The 13,831-nt window shown below is 46.4% G+C and overlaps 1 pseudogene; it reads left to right on the top strand.

The window, feature by feature from the left end:
• The first annotated feature begins 8,790 nt into the window (after positions 1 to 8,790).
• LOC146175119 (uncharacterized) lies at positions 8,791 to 10,848 on the top strand (annotated as a pseudogene).
• Positions 10,849 to 13,831: the final 2,983 nt, after the last annotated feature.

The raw sequence follows: 13,831 nt of genomic DNA, 5'->3' as shown, positions 1-13,831 counted from the left end.
TTGTAATAAAAGCTTTTCTTTGTTTTGGCGGCAAGTGTCTGAAATGTTTTGTCGATGGTGTGATATTTTTCCCACGAAACAGGTGTTTAAGCGTTTAGCTGCTCGATAGTACCGTTTCTTTTTGTTGTTCATTCGTTTTAGGGTAGCGTTAAACCACGGCGATGTGAGTCGTTCCGTAACAGTTATAGTGGGAATGTATGTGGTGATAAGTTCATGCATTTTATTCTTGAAAAGCGACCAGTTAGTTTTGACAGAGCGAGTAGTGAAGTCTGTTAGGTACCACGTCGTAAACTCTGACAACTTATCATTTATGCATTCATAATTACCCTTATGATAGAGCGTTAGTTTCTTTTTGCCTTTTTTTGTGCAAGGTAGCTGGCATTGGAATAAAGCTTGTATTATTTTGTGATCGCTAATGCCGGGTAAGTACGTAAGGGGCGAGACGTTGTCGGGGTGGGAAGTTAGTACCAAGTCGAGTATATTCGAAGAATGGTTATCTCCCCTAGTAGGGGCGGAAACAAGCTGTGAGAGATTGAACGTGAGGCATGCGTTTAAAAATTCGCTTTCAGTGTTATTTTTGGCGATTGTTAATGTGACATCAGACCATGTGATAGCAGGAAAGTTGAAATCACCCGAAATAAGAACGGAAGCGTGGAGATATTGCGAAGTTAAGGAGTGGATAGTGTTGTAGAAGTGATTAGAAAACGAGGCATCAGCATCTGGGGGCGATAGAAGGCTCCGATGATGACGGGAGGGTAAGACATGTGGCACATTATAAAAACAGCTTCTAACGGGCAATGTATGTTAATTACGGCTCAATGTAGGCTATGATGAGCAGCTATTAGTACACCACCACCTCGTCTATTTACACGATCGCGTCGGAAGATGTTGAAATTTAGAAGAAATGTTAGAATCTCGGAGTCATGGATAGTTGCGTTTAACCAGGTTTCACTTAATAGCACAAGTTTGCTGTCTGTTGTGTCGATAAGGTAGCGAAGTTTGTCAAGCTTAGGCATTAGGCTCCTTATGTTAGTGTACAGAAACGGAACTGCTTTGGTGCTTGAAATCGAGTTAGCTTTGGATTCTAGTTATGGTGTACGTGGGACGACTCTCTTCGTGGCATGGTTAAAAGTATGTTTCATTGTCAATAATGAGTTTATCATGACGCAGCTTGAATTTTTTCGGTTGTGACTTGCCGTATTCAACAAGATGTTTTCGCAAGATAAGAACATTTAGAAAACAGTTTTTTACCACAACGACACTGAGGGAAAATTCTTCCATGTCATTAGTAGTAAAAAGTGTTTTATTTACCTATTTTATGTACCTATTTTAGCTGCACGGACGAAGCGTTGTTGGTCCATGCCGTTAGCGCTAGGGAAAAGAAATGGGTTTAAAATTGAAACACCAATAGCCCAGCTTCCTGCTTCCGGTAATTACACCAACAGTGTTTCTGCACCACTGGTGATTAAAGATATTGCTTCAAACTTCAAATGGGTAGGCAACTGGGTGCGGCAAGTTTAAGCATGGGTATAACGGCAAAGCGGTACCAGGTTCCAGTTTAACAGCTCGCTTTTTGCGTTTTCGATTACGGTCAGACTCGCAGCCGGTGGTGGTTGTGCTATAGCAGTTGGTGCTTTTTTCTGCCTCTCACGTTAGGATTCCGTCCGTTAGTGATGCCTTACCAGCAAATGACTCACAAGATAAGAGAATGCTCGCTCGGCGGGTGTCATGGCAACATCATGAGGAGTTTTTTCACAGTCTTAATGGAAATCTCTTTGCCGATAACTCAAGTTTACATTGAGTATAAGCATTGGTGGATGTTTGCTTCCGCAGTCGTGAATATATTTTCAGGTGTAAAGAGTAAGTGGTAGTACAAAAGCGCTATCCTTAAAAATACGCCCTTGTGATACTTATGCAAAATTTTGAAGTTTTTGAATAATTCCTTGAGTATTTGCACCGAATTCTAGGTACTGAGTGGTGCAGGGATCAGTATGTCTGCTTTAAGGTAAACGAAATAACAGTCTGACCCGCTTAGGTGTCCAAACACAAAGTGTTTGCAAAATACACAGGCCACGCTAATGAAAGTAATGCTTCCGAGCGTGGCTGCTTGTTAGCGTGGTTTTATTCCCTTGAAAGTTTCTCATTGCGTGTTATCAGAGCGAGGACCTTTGTTGTTCATGCAATTCGTTACCTTCCGGTGACCTGTGTAAATAGGAGTTGACTCCGAGACATCAGTTCCTCTGCATTTTAGGCACCTGCAGCCGTTTTGGCCGCCTCTGACGGCCACATATGTTAGATGCGGAACTCCTTTTGAAGCGAAAAGCTTTACTAGGCTAGTCAACACCGGGTCTGGCGTGCGTGTGATCACTTTTAGCCACAGCTGTACATGCGCGAACACTCCGAGTGACGTCATTAGGAGAGGCGCAGGTATTTGAAACGACAAGTTTCACTAGGAGGGTCAGAGCCGAGCTTCGCGTATGCCGTGTGCCATAACGTCACAGCCAAGGCCAAATCATCGCCCCCTCACAGTTCTGCTGGCGTTGCCTAGTAGCGCTTAAAAGATGTGTGACTCCTCCTCATTAAGGAAAAAAACAGTATTCCTCCGGGAATCGAACTTTCATACCTTGGATCCCAAGCAGACCGCTTTACCGCCGCTACACAAGCGGAAATATGAGGAGCGCTTCACGACCCGAGGCGTGTGCCACGCCTCGGGTCGTGAAGCGCTCCTCATATTTCCGCTTGTGTAGCGTGAGGATGATAGCGAAATTCTGCGCGTGACAGATACAGCGATAGGCGCGCAATTTAAAAGGAGCAAAGACTAAAATAGTTAAGTCACTCAGTTACGGTGATGTCAAGGATGTGACGTCACCCATCTGCCGCCAGCTATCGCTCCAACGCCACAAGGCAACGCTTCTTGCCTTCCGCGAGTGACAGATGCTGCGCCTTTCCTTTCCTGTAAACGAATTGCAGAACGCCGGTGAACTTAGACGCGCTCGACATGGAAGCCAAGAAGAATTTAGTGGCTTACTAACGGCGTAGAAGACTGGAGAAATGAACTTCTTCTGATCCTGAGATAGTCACTGCTTTTCGCCACGTATTACAGGCATAGCAGAGCTAAGCCATGCTTAATTTTTTGTCACGTTTTATGATGGTAGCTATCTGAAGACTCGAAGCTATGGACAATCAGACGGGATGCAATGATTAGCACTTTAGAGTCGCTGTAGAACGGGCGTGGTGCTCGATTGTGGTGATGTCGTGGTTGTACAACGCACTGGTCAGCGTATCTGATCAGTGCGCTGAAGTATTGTACTGAATCAGATTGGTTGCATTATTTGCTGAATTATTCTTTTTAAATGTGAATACAGCACTCGCGCAAACAAATTCCAAGCAACTGAGCTAAAATAGCGGCATTAGCACATAAAATAAAAACTTAGCTCCGGCACCGCAGCCATAGCTTTTAATATTTTCCAGCTGAAAATCTACAGACTCCAATGTCCTTAGAAAAATTAGGATTAAAATGTAACATGGGTAGCTTACATGCTGCAATGGTTCCAGTTTGCAATATTATTAGCTGGAAGAACTTTATTTTGGTTTTTTACAATTTTCTGGTGTCGATTAGAGAATGTGAACACGTAATCAGCGAGCACTAACCTTTTTCCGTCGAGCAAAAAAAGAATTAAACATTAGGTCATGGAGCATCGCGGAGATGCAGAAAATGTGATTCGTCAGGATATTTACCCTACTTCAATTGCTCCAGTCAGCATTTTAAAGCTAAAACACGTATGATAAGGAATGAGAAAAGACAGGCACCTGAAGGAATGTAGCCTGCGCGGGAATGTGTAATACCAGAAGCCACTGTAAATACAGCCAGTCTTATCCGTTTTTTGTCTTCTTCTAAGTACGTGTTTATTTAGTGCTGCAGATGCAGTCTTAGCCTGTCTAGCCTGCCTACAAGTCTTTTTATTTCAAGACAGAGACAGAGATATATTTTAATGGCAACAGGAGATGTCTGCCTGGTGGTAAGCCTAGCATGCTACTCCTGATGAGGGTTGAGGGATGAGGGTGACAGATTGTGGGAGGGGAAGGGGAATATTTCAAGAGCGCATGCATTGAACTTATGGCACACCTACTATAATCTTTTTTTCTATTTTTTTGATAAAACTCAAGGGTTTTACCGCTACAGGGAGTAGCAAAATCATATTTCTCCGTTTTTTAAAAGTCATTGTTTGCCCCATTCCCTTGCCAACGCCATATAGTGGTCTATATAGAGTGCATTTTAATAGCGTGCACACCAGCACTGGCCACTGGTATGTATGTCCTTTACGAGTGTAAGAGAGTTTGTTTAAAGCAACGTTCATTTATGAGACATAAAGAAAGAGTTCACGAATACGGTACAATGCAATGTCCTAATCAGCTAGATGTGCAGGTACTTTCTATACCTACGGCAGCGGCGAGCTCATTTGAGCTGGGGACATTTTCCTCGAAGTTGACGTGACGTGCTGCGACTGACAGTGTTGTGTGTTTAATAATTGTAGAGATAGTAATAAAATTATTCAAATAGTCCCTTGAGTAACATTTACCATTGAACACAAATAAGCCTGTTGTAAACTCCTGCAAAACGTTTATACCAAAAATGAACACGGCGGCTTGTTGTATATACGGAACGGCCTTGGAACCGAGCGGAGCTGTGATTGCGGAATTTCCTGTATAGGCAGCTGATAGGTAGGTGACTCCAGAACTTCGATCCGACGTCATGAATTCTTATTTTATATGTCTTCACCCATGAACCTACCTGGAATACACCAACTCTACAAAGTTTTCATCATCATCATCATCATCATCATCATCATCATCATCATCATCATCAGCCTGACTATACCCACTGCAGGGCGAAGGCCCCTCCCATATTTCTCCACTTAACCCGGTTCTATGCTAGCTGCATCCACTTGACCCCTTCGAACTTCTTAATCTCATCCGCCCACCTAACTTTCTGCCGCCCCCTGCTACGCTTTCCTTCCCTTGGAATCCAGTTTGTTACCCTAAGCGACCATCGGTTATCCTCTCTTTGCACTACATGTCCTGCCCATGTCCATTTCTTCTTCTTAATTTCCAGTACAATGTCGGTAACTTGAGTTATTTCTCTGACCCACTCTGCACGCGTCTTATCTCTTAATGTTACCCCTTCCATTTTTCGTTCCATAGCCCTCTGGGTTGTTCTCAACTTAAGTAGAACTCTCTTGGTTAGCCTCCACGTTTCAGCGCCATAGGTGAGTACAGGTAAGATGAAACTGTTATATACTTTCCTCTTTAACGATACCGGTAAGCTGCTAGACGTAATCTGCGAGTGCTTGCCAAATGCGCTCCATCCCAATCTTATTCTTCTTGTTATTTCCTTTTCATGGTCCGGATCTGCGGTTACTACCTGTCCTAAGTAGACATATTCGCCTACTACTTCCAGTACTTCGCTACCTAATGTAAACTGCTGTTCCTTACCGAGGCTGTTGAACATTACCTTAGTCTTCTGCATATTGATTTTCAAGCCTACCTTTCTAGTTTTCCTGTCTAGGTCATCAATCATTACTTGTAGTTCATCTCCCGAGTTGCTTAGCAAGGCAATGTCATCAGCAATTTGCAGATTACTGAGGTATTCTCCATCTACCCTTATCCCTAACTGCTCCCATTCCAAGTCTCTGAATACTTCCTCTAAGCAAGCTGTGAATAGTACTGGGGAGATTGTGTCTCCTTGCCTAACACCTTTCTTTATGGGAATTTTGTTACTTTCTTTATGCAGAACTATGGTTGCTGTGCAGCCACTGTATATATCTTCCAGCACTTTCACGTACGGCACGTCTACCCCCTGATTTCGCAATGCCTGCATCACCGCCCAGGTTTCAACTGAGTCAAATGCTTTTTCGTAATCAATGAATGCTATGTATAAGGGCTGGTTATATTCCGAGCATTTTTCTATCACCTGATTGATGGTACGGATATTATGGATAGTAGAGTACCGTTTCCGGTAGAGTACAGTACAAGTACAGTACAGTATAGTACAGTACAGTAGAGTACAGTACAGTAGAGTAGAGTAGAGTACAAAGTTTTAACTTCCCCGAAATGGCCCCTATCAGCATCACTACATCTGGCATCTGTGCTCTGGTTGACAAAGTAAACTATTCTAGTTCCGCGGGGTCTGACAACATCACTGCAAAATTATTAAAAGCTACAAAAAATATATATTGTCATTTTCTAAAAATAATATTCAACCGGTCTGTCTCTAATGGCTCAATACCGAGTGACTGGAAATTGAACAAAGTTATTCCTTTGTTCAAAGCAGGCAACCGGAGCGACCCTTCGAACTATTGTCCTATCTCGGTAAACTGCATTCCCTGTAAATTTCTCGAGCATATTATGTACTCTCAAATTGCGTCCCACCTAAATTTCAACTCCTTCTTATTCAGAAATCAGCATGGCTTTCGTCGTGGTTATTCATGCGAATCGCAATTATTCGAGTTTACCATTGACCTTCACCTAAATCTTGATTCTTTGTTCCAAACTGATGTCGTCTATCTAAACATTTCTAAAGCATTCGACCGCGTCCCTCATCAACGTCTTATGTCCAAACATTCAGGTCTTCACCTTCACCCACTTGTTTTAGACTGGATTCATAACTTCCTCACGGCTCGCTCTCTGTTCACCGTAATAGCCTGTCTTGCGTAAAATACTACTTGTGTAACTTCCGGTGTACCACAAGGATCTGTGTTGAGACCGCTGCCCTTCCTAATTTTTAATCATAACCTTCCCTCCAATATTTCGTCCACCATCCGCCTCTTCGGTGGCGCCTGCATTATTTACCGACGTATAACTATTAAAGATGATCAAATTGCCCTCCAAAACGATCTAAAGCTAATTGAAAACTGGTGCACATTGTGGTTGATGAAGCTTAATACTAGGAAGTGCATCTGTATGCAAATTTCAAGGAAGCGCTCGAACTTGACTTATCCTTACTGTTTGCTTTCTGAAGAGTTATCGCACGTAGAATGTTATCGTTACCTTGGCATCACTATTAATAGCAAACTCACTTGGGCAGACCAATATCACAAAAATCACGGCCGACGCTTCACGTACACTTGGTTTTATTAGACGATCACTTTCCACTTCCCCTCCTAACATACGAAAAATGGCATATGAAACATTTGTTCGCAGTAAGCTTGAATATGCATCCGCAATTTGGGGTCCCCATCAGTCCTACCTAATTAACATGCTTGAATCCATTCAGAACCGTGCCTCCCACTTCATTTCGTCGACCTACGATTTTCATGCCAACATAAACTCAATCAAATTATCACTTGGCATCACTTCTTTAATTCTCAGACGCAAAGTTGCACACCTGCGTTTATTTCATAAGGTATATTTTAATTTCTCCTATCTTCGTGGTTCCCTCTTAACTCCTCCTATTCGTACATCACGCCGCCTGTTTAATTCCAGCAGCGTCCAAAGACTTCATTGTTCCACTAACGCTTTTAATAAGTCTTTCTTCCCGACCGCAATTGAAGAATCGAACCTGGTGCCCGAACCAATCACTAATGAGACTGACGCGACTGACGCGACTGACGCGACTAGGTTTAGAGCAATGTTGTTAAATCACCTTCTGGACTGAAATGTTGTTTTTGCTTCAATCCATGCTCATGTAATTTCTTTGTCTCCCTTATACTGACCTTTTCTGTTACCCACTGTGTTCTCACCCTGCTGCCCGGACCTCTCGCCAACGAATGTGATGCTCGTGGTACCAAGGCGATGTTTTATAGCCCTTGTTCATGACTAGCGCGTTCTTTGCCTCTTTTTATGTTTTGTGTTATCTCGTTGTATATATAGTGACCTTTGCTCTGTACCTATTTTTGTTTACGCTCCCCCCTTTTGTAATACCCTAACAGGGGCCCTTAAGGGGTAATAAATGATGGTGATGGTGATCTGCAGTTATTAGAAAGAATGCGGTCCAGGCTACAAGGAGTAATTTATTGAACTGTCGAAACAGAAATGCGGAAAATTATAAGCTGGCAATGAGATTTTTACGAAAACGGCCAAAAGCTTTCTAAGCGGCTTGGCCGGATAGCGGACATGCGTTACCTGTTGGTGGAATTGAAAACACCCACTCTTTTTGATCACTTGCTTTATAGCTTAGCCTAGCTTAGCAGTGCTGTTAGAGGAACTAGAGGGCATGAAATGGGATGTCATAGGGCTTAGTGAGGGTAGGAGGCCGAATGAGGCATATACTGTACTGAAGGATGGGCATGTACTGTGTTATCGAGGTTTACCAGAGAGGCGACAACTAGGAGTAGGTTTCCTTGTCAATAAGTATATAACGGGCAATATAGATGAATTCTATAGGATTAATGAGAGGGTTTCAGGCATCGTAATTAGGCTTAATAAGCGGTATAAACTGAAGTTTGTACAGGCCTATGCACCTACATGCAGTTAGGATGACCAGCAGTTCAAAGCTTCTATGAAGATGTAGAATCGGCAATGCGAAACGTAAAGACGCAGTATACTGTACTAATGGGCTACTTCAATGCCAAGGTAGCGAAAAAACAGGCAGGAGACAAGGCAGTAGGTGACTATGGCATTGGTTCTAGGAATAGCAGGGGGGAGTTACTAGTTGAGTTTGCAGAGCGCAATAACTTACGAATCATGAATACCTTCTTCAGCAAACGGAAGAACCGGAAATGGGCATGGAAAAGTCCTAACGTGAAGACTAAAAATGAAATCGACTTCATAATGTGGTCAACCCCCCATTATATGCAAGCTGTAGAGGTGATCGGGAAAGTGCGGTGCAGGGACCGCAGGATGGTGAAGTCCCGAATTAGCCTAAATCTGAAGAAGGAACGCAACAGATTAGTAAGAAAGAAACCCATCGACGAATTAGCGGTGAGGGGGAGGACAGAAGAGTTCAGGATCCAGCTACAGAATAGATTTTCAGCTGTAACTGAGGATGGCGACATTACTCTAGAGGCAAGGAACAATAATTTCAGAGATATCATTACTGAGTGCGCGGTAGAAGTAGGCGGTAGGATAGTTAGAGAGGATACCGGCAAGCTGTCTAAGGAGACGAAAGATTTGATCAAGAAACGCCAGAGTATGAAAGCTTCCAATCCAACAGACCAGATCCAATTGGCCGAGATATCAAAGCTAATCAATAAGCGCAAGGTGGCCGATATAAGGAAGTATAACATGGACAAAATTGAGCATGCTGTAAAGAACGGGGGAAGCCTTAAAGCGGTAAAGAAGAAATTGGGCATAGGTAAAAACCAGATGTATGCGATAAGGGACAAGGCGGGCAACGTCATCGCTAATATGGAAATGATAGTCAAAGTAGCCGAGGAGTTCTATACAGATCTCTACATTAGCCAAATTACTCAGGACCGTAATGAGATTGGCGGTAGGGAAAAACAGTCAGACGTTCCACCAGTGACGAAGGGCGAGGTCAAGAAAGCACTAGAAACTATGAAAAGGGGGAAATCAGCTGGAGAGGATCAGATAACTACAGATTTGCTGAAGGACGGGGGGGATATCGTGCTAGAAAAACTGGCCACCCTGTATACGCAGTGCCTGGTGTCATCGACGGTACCGGAACCATGGAAGAATGCAAACATTATCCTCCTTCACAAGAAAGGGACTCTAAAGACCTTAAAAATTACAGACCAGTCAGCTTACTGTCTGTTACGTATAAGGTATTTACTAAGGTAATCACTAATAGAATCAGGACAACCTTAGACTGCAATCAAGCAAAAGATCAAGCAGGGTTTCGGAAACGGTACTCTACTATCGATCATATCCATACCATCAATCAGGTGATAGAAAAATGCTCGGAATATAACCAGCCCTTATTCATAGGGTTGTTCGTTTTCGGGTAAAACCCGATTTCACCCGATTTTCGCACCCCGAGCGTGTTGCTAAAATATCGGGTAAAACCCCATTTTTCCCGATTTTTGAAACAACTGTGCCCCCGGAATTGCTGTGCCTCCAGTTGGTGCGCAACCGAGAAGCGGCCAAAGCGAAATATGTGTCTCTAAAAGTCTGTTTGGCGCTGATGCAACGAAGCCTCCTTCTGTAGTTCCGAACAGATGACAAAGCTTCTACAAAGCGCTTGTTGTCGTCATAGAAATGTGGAGCTCATTAGCAGAACTTGTTGAATGCTCGCATGATAGCACCAAACCGGAAGCTATTCGAGCGATACTTTCTGAAAACGAGGTTCTTTATGCAAAGGCAATCTTAATGCGAGATGCACTCGAGTCTCTTTTAGATGTCCAGAAAACGCTTGAAAGCGGAGAACCCCTTATGCCAAGCTTCGATCACCTCGTAAACGTGAAGCTACGGCAGACTGTCAACGAGCTTTCCGCGACTATCGGTAAAAGTGATCGGGCGAAAGGTGTTTTGTCTATGTTGCCTAAGAGCAGTGCCATATTAGTAAAAACTTGTTGTGAAGAGTTTTGCGTCAAAATCTCCACAAAATGGGACTGCACTTTGAAACGGAACGTCTCAGACAAAGAAGAAAACCAGTTGACATTGTGGAAACTGGGAGCCGTACTCGATCCGTTCCAGAAGCGGCTGCTGAGTCAGTCGTTTGATGACTACCGACCTCTCTTTAATTCCGCGATGGACGATGTAGGCTCGCTTCGCGAGGAGTTCAACCAGTACTTGCTGGAAGCAAGCCCCACGAATGAAGGTGTTGAAGTGATGGACTTTTGGAACGACGCAGCTGTGCGTTACCCAAGGCTAGTGTATGCAGCGTTAACATTGTTGTGCCTAGCTAATGGCAGCTGTGACGTTGAGCGAACGTTCCCTCAGCTAAGATAGCTCCCGAGACCAGACAGGTTCCAGATGAAAACCGAAATGTTGCGCACGCAGATGATTATGTATGTTAATAAGGATGTGAACGTCGATGACCAGCCCTCGTGAATAAAATGTTTTTTTTTTTTCTCAAAACTGACCGTTGCCTCTCACTGCGAGTAATAATTAATTACCAAATAAACGCCAAATTTTGCAATATTTTCTTGAACGACGCCCAAAATCTGGCCGTAATTGTTACCCATCGGTTAGAGCAAATCGAATAAATTATTAGTTTGCAAATTTAACCCGACAAAACCCGCATTGCAGAATTTTCCCACGAAAAACCCGATTTCTCCCCTATTATCAAGCCGAAAAATAACGGCCGATTTTTACCCCCCGAATTTGAAAAAAATATAAAACCCGAAAACGAATAACACTATTTATACATAGCGTTCATTGATTACCAAAAAGCATTTGACTCAGTTGAGACCTCGGCGGTGATGCAGGCATTGCGAAATCAGGGGGTAGAAGAGCCGTACCTTAAAGTGCTGGAAGATATATATAGTGGCTGCACAGCAACCATAGTTCTCCATAAAAAAAGTAACAAAATTTTCATAGAGAAAGGTGTTATGGAAGGACACACAATCTCCCCAGTACTATTCACAGCTTGTTTAGAGGAAGTATTCAGAGACATGGGATGGGAGCAGTTAGGAATAAGGGTAGATGGAGAATACCTCAGTAATCTGCGATTTGCTGATGACATTGCCTTGCTAAGCAACTCGGGGGATGAATTGCAAATAATAATTGATGACCTAGACAGGAGAAGTAGAAAGGTAGGCTTGAAACTCAATATGCAGAAGACTAAGGTAAAGTTCAACAGCCTCGTGAAGGAACAGCAGTTTACATTAGGTAGCGAAATACTGGAAGTAGTAAGCGAATATGTCTACATAGGACAGGTAGTAACCGCAGTTCCGGACCATGAAAAGGAAATAACAAGAAGAATAAGATTGGGATGGAGCGCATTTGGCAAGCACTCGCAGATTATGACTAGCAGCTTACCGGTATCGCTCAAAAGGAAAGTGTACAATAGTTGCATCTTGCCTGCACTCACCTATGGGGCTGAAACGTGGAGGCTAACCAAGAGAGTTCTACTTAAGTTGAGGACAACCCAAAGGGCTGTGGAACGAAAAATGGTAGGGGTAACATTAAGAGATAGAAAGCGTGCAGAGTGGGTCAGAGAAATAACTCAAGTTACCGACATTCTAGTAGAAATTAAGAAGAAGAAATGGACATGGGCAGGACATGTAGTGGTGCGAAGAGAGGATAACTGATGGTCGCTGAGGGTAACAAACTGAATTTAGCAGGGGGCGGCAGAAAGTTAGGTGGGCGGATGAGATTAAGAAGTTCGCAGGGGTCGCGTGCTTGCAGCTAGCACAGAACCGGGTTAAGTGGAGAAATATGGGAGAGGCCTTCGCCCTGCAGTGGGTATAATAAGGCGGCGGCGGCGGCGGCGGCGGCGGCGGCGGCGGCGGCGGCGGCGGCGGCGGCGGCGGCGGCGGCTGCCGCTGCCGCTGCCGCCGCCGCCGCCGCCGCCGCCGCCGCCGCCGCCGCCGCCGCCGCCGCCGCCGCCGCCGCCGCCGCCGCCGCCGCCGCTGCCGCTGCCGCTGCCGCTGCTGCCGCTGCCGCTGCCGCTGCCGCTGCCGCTGCCGCTGCTGCCGCTGCCGCTGCCGCTGCCGCTGCCGCTGCCGCCGCTGCTGCTGCTGCTGCTGCTGCTGCTGCTGCTGCTGCTGCTGCTGCTGCTGCTGCTGCTGCTGCTGCTGCTGCTGCTGCTGCTGCTGCTGCTGCTGCTGCTGCTGCTGCTGCTGCTGCTGCTGCTGCTGCTGCTGCTGCTGCTGCTGCTGCTGCTGCTGCTGCTGCTGCTGCTGCTGCTGCTGCTGCTGCTGCTGCTGCTGCTGCTGCTGCTGCTGCTGCTGCTGCTGCTGCTGCTGCTGCTGCTGCTGCTGCTGCTGCTGCTGCTGCTGCTGCTGCTGCTGCTGCTGCTGCTGCTGCTGCTGCTGCTGCTGCTGCTGCTGCTGCTGCTGCTGCTGCTGCTGCTGCTGCTGCTGCTGCTGCTGCTGCTGCTGCTGCTGCTGCTGCTGCTGCTGCTGCTGCTGCTGCTGCTGCTGCTGCTGCTGCTGCTGCTGCTGCTGCTGCTGCTGCTGCTGCTGCTGCTGCTGCTGCTGCTGCTGCTGCTGCTGCTGCTGCTGCTGCTGCTGCTGCTGCTGCTGCTGCTGCTGCTGCTGCTGCTGCTGCTGCTGCTGCTGCTGCTGCTGCTGCTGCTGCTGCTGCTGCTGCTGCTGCTGCTGCTGCTGCTGCTGCTGCTGCTGCTGCTGCTGCTGCTGCTGCTGCTGCTGCTTGCTGCTGCTTGCTGCTGCTTGCTGCTGCTGCTGCTGCTGCTGCTGCTGCTGCTGCTGCTGCTGCTGCTGCTGCTGCTGCTGCTGCTGCTGCTGCTGCTGCTGCTGCTGCTGCTGCTGCTGCTGCTGCTGCTGCTGCTGCTGCTGCTGCTGCTGCTGCTGCTGCTGCTGCTGCTGCTGCTGCTGCTGCTGCTGCTGCTGCTGCTGCTGCTGCTGCTGCTGCTGCTGCTGCTGCTGCTGCTGCTGCTGCTGCTGCTGCTGCTGCTGCTGCTGCTGCTGCTGCTGCTGCTGCTGCTGCTGCTGCTGCTGCTGCTGCTGCTGCTGCTGCTGCTGCTGCTGCTGCTGCTGCTGCTGCTGCTGCTGCTGCTGCTGCTGCTGCTGCTGCTGCTGCTGCTGCTGCTGCTGCTGCTGCTGCTGCTGCTGCTGCTGCTGCTGCTGCTGCTGCTGCTGCTGCTGCTGCTGCTGCTGCTGCTGCTGCTGCTGCTGCTGCTGCTGCTGCTGCTGCTGCTGCTGCTGCTGCTGCTGCTGCTGCTGCTGCTGCTGCTGCTGCTGCTGCTGCTGCTGCTGCTGCTGCTGCTGCTGCTGCTGCTGCTGCTGCTGCTGCTGCTGCTGCTGCT

The sequence above is a fragment of the Amblyomma maculatum genome, chromosome 11 (genome assembly GCF_055883805.1).
Source record: "Amblyomma maculatum isolate TAMU_Amacu chromosome 11, ASM5588380v1, whole genome shotgun sequence".
Taxonomy (NCBI): domain Eukaryota; kingdom Metazoa; phylum Arthropoda; class Arachnida; order Ixodida; family Ixodidae; genus Amblyomma; species Amblyomma maculatum.
The sequence above is the reverse complement of the archived record's forward strand: the minus strand, read 5'-3'. Positions and strand labels throughout refer to the sequence as shown.